General features: G+C 44.2%; 1 pseudogene; it reads left to right on the forward strand.

Annotated features, from left to right (window-relative positions):
• The first annotated feature begins 2,177 nt into the window (after positions 1 to 2,177).
• LOC132417809 (high mobility group protein B1 pseudogene) lies at positions 2,178 to 3,033 on the forward strand (annotated as a pseudogene).
• The last annotated feature ends 305 nt before the right edge of the window (positions 3,034 to 3,338 follow it).

Here is a 3,338-nt window from a genome sequence, read left to right on the forward strand (position 1 = left end):
AAGGGGTGACTCTGCAGCTCGTCCCCAACGCCCACCCCCAACCCCACCCCCCAGAGGTGTTAGTGGTGTCTGGAGTCATTCTGGTTCTCACAACAGAGCAGGTGCTATTGGCATCTCCGGGATGGTGTCCAAAGATGCGCCTAAACATCCCACGATGCACGAGACCCATCCCACGACAAAGAATTCCCCAGGCCCACAGATCAACTGTGCCCAGGCTGGGAAATCCTGACGCAGAGGCATACATGCTTGCTCACCAAACGACACTTTTCCCTTCTTCTTAATTAACCAAAAATGGACTTGGTACTTTTTTTTTTTTTTTTAACGGAATCACATCGCTGGCCTTTTCAAAGTCAATACATGCCTTTCAGCTTAGTACGTCCAGGGCCACAGAACACCAGGCTGGGCCCTCATAACCCACACGGTCCATCTGAGTTAGGGGTTCTTTGCCTTTCGGGTGCACAGGCTGGGGAGAAGCTGCCCCCTGAGCACACGGGGCACAGAAGCTCTGAGCACAGGGTCCAAAAGGCACAGTCCTTCTGCCCAACTCTTCTGGCCGCATTTAGGTTTCGGAGCGTTTTCACACTATTGCAAAACTTGGACAGTGCAGAAAGGTCATGAGGTTTTAAGCACTGGAAGCTGCTTCTGAGGGTATAAGAGAGCATATGATGATACAGTAAATGGGAAAAAAATAAAACACACCCACATAGTGCAAACGCCATCTGATGTTCAAAGTCACCACGAGCTAAAAATGAACCCTGCCTGCTGGCAATTACAACCCCAAGTCCTCGGTCTCAAAAAAACACAAACAAGTGTGGCTAGCTGTGTTTCAGAGCTCAGAATTGTTTGGATTTTACAAAGTAATGGCTTTAAAAAAAATCAAAACTAATTTATTAAAAGGATTCAAAGACCCCCTCCAACGCTGAGCTGCCTTAGGACGGCTTTTGGCACTCGTAACAGACACAGTCGTTTTCTACACTGAAAGCATTCATTCTGTCACACACACCATTCGGCAATTGAACCAACCAAAAATTGTAACCATGTGAGGTGATGGATGGTCACTAAAATTATGGTGCTCATCATTTGACAATACACATGGTATACCAAATCACTGTGCTGTACATCTGAAAGGTATACGATGTTAACGTCAACGATATCTGAGTAAGACTGGAATATCTATAAATTTGTCATTCAGTACAACTGGAATATATATGTATATATTCACCATTACCTTCATATATATATGTATAAAACATCTATACATGTATATGTTCACCATTACCTTCATATATATAGGTATAATACATCTATACGTGTATATGTTCACCATTACCTTCATATATATAGATATCTATATATGTACCATTACCTTCATATATATATATATATATACATACACACACATACTATATCTTCAAATATATCATGTAATCCATATACCTTGAGCAAAGTTTTAGAAAGCAACCTGCAACCACACATATTAATGGTTCCGCAGCGATAAACACGATGAATATTTGCATTCTGTCGGCTAAAGAAAGACTATTCAACGGTACATCAGTTTTACATTCCTTGGTTCAGAACAAGTGTTGCTGCCAGACACTGGGCTTCCAATCTCTTTCTTTTCTTCCTGGTTACAGACAAAGGGCTGTGGATCAGAAGGCAGGGCTCTGTAGAAAAGCAACTGAAGAAGTCAGCCCTGGCAAAGCCGTCCTACGCTGAACAGTGTCTTGGCCAATGCCGTGAACTCACATAAGCCCACAGTCTCCTCATCTGTGGCAGAGGTGGCACGTGGGGACCCAGGAAACCCTGGCCCAGTGACTCAGCTCGGACAAGCTGGGGCGTCCTCCAGCAAGAGTGAAAGCTGCCTGGAAACCTGGGGGAAGAGCTGCAGACAGGACGCAGGGGCCCTCTTCCCACTTCCGTCAGGCCTCCAGGGGCTCCTTCCTGTCTCCAGTTCACAGGTGCTAAGCAGAGGATGCTCTGCCTCCCCAGGAAGCCTTCAGCAATGTTTGGACCAGGGCGGAGGTGTTCTCAAGCCCCTGCGATGCACAGGACGCTCCCACATCAAAGAATGATGCGGGATTGCAGTACACTGAGCTCCATAGAGACAGTGCCGGGGCAAGTGAGAGCCGGACGGGCACTGGGCGTCTCTGTGCCTCGCGGAGGAAAAATAATTAAGCATGGGCAAAGGAGATCCTAAGAAGCCGAGAGGCGAAATGTCATCATACGCATTGTTTGTGCAAACTTGCTGGCAGAAGCACAAGAGGAAGCACCCAGATGCTTCCGTCAGCTTCTCAGAGTTTTCTAAGAAGTGCTCAGAGAGGTGGAAGACCACGTCTGCTAAAGAGAAAGGAAAGTTTGAAGACATGGCAAAAGCGGACAAGGCCCGTTATGAAAGAGAAAGGAAAACTTATATCCCTCCTAAAGGGGAAACAAAAAAGAAGTTCAAGGATCCCAATGCACCCAAGAGGCTTCCTTCGGCCTTTTTCTTGTTTTGTTCTGAGTATCGTCCAAAAATCAAAGGAGAGCATCCTGGCCTATCCATGGGCGATGTTGCAAAGAAACTGGGAGAGATGTGGAAAAACACTGCTGCAGATGACAAGCAGCTTTAGGAGACGGCTGCTAAGCTGAAGGAAAAGTACGGAAAGGATATTGCTGCAAACGGAGCTAAAGGGAAGCCTGATGCAGCAAAAAAAGGGAGTCGTCAAGGCTGCAAAAAGCAAGAAAAAGAAGGAAGAGGAGGAAGATGATGATGATGATGATGAATAAGTTGGTTCCAGCACAGTTTTTTTTTTTCTTGTCTATAAAGCATTTAACCCCCCTGTACACAACTCACTCCTTTTAAAGAAAAAAAACTGAAATGTAAGATTTTTTTTTAAACTGTACAGTGTCTTTTTTTGTATAGTTAACACACTACCGAATGTATCTTTAGATAGCCCTGTCCTGGTGGTATTTTCAATAGCCACTAACCTTGCCTGGTACAGTATGGGGGTTGTAAATTGGCATGGAAATTTAAAGCAGGTTCTTGTAGGTGCACAGCACAAATTACTTATATATGGGGATGGTAGATTTTTCATCTTCAGCTGTCTCTGATGCAGCTTATACGAAATAATTGTTGTTCTGTTAACTGAATACCACTCTGTAATTGCAGTAAAAAGAAAAGTTGCAGCTGTTTTGTTGACATTCTGAATGCTTCTAAGTAAACACAATTTTTTTTATTAGTGTTGTTGTCCTTTTCATAGGTCTGAAAAGTTTCTTCCTAAGGGGAAGCTAGTCTTCTGCTATTGCCCATTTTGGATCACACGAATTATTACAGTGTTTATCTTTCGTAGAGTTAGCTG

Source organism: Delphinus delphis, chromosome X (assembly GCF_949987515.2).
Source record: "Delphinus delphis chromosome X, mDelDel1.2, whole genome shotgun sequence".
NCBI lineage: Eukaryota > Metazoa > Chordata > Mammalia > Artiodactyla > Delphinidae > Delphinus > Delphinus delphis.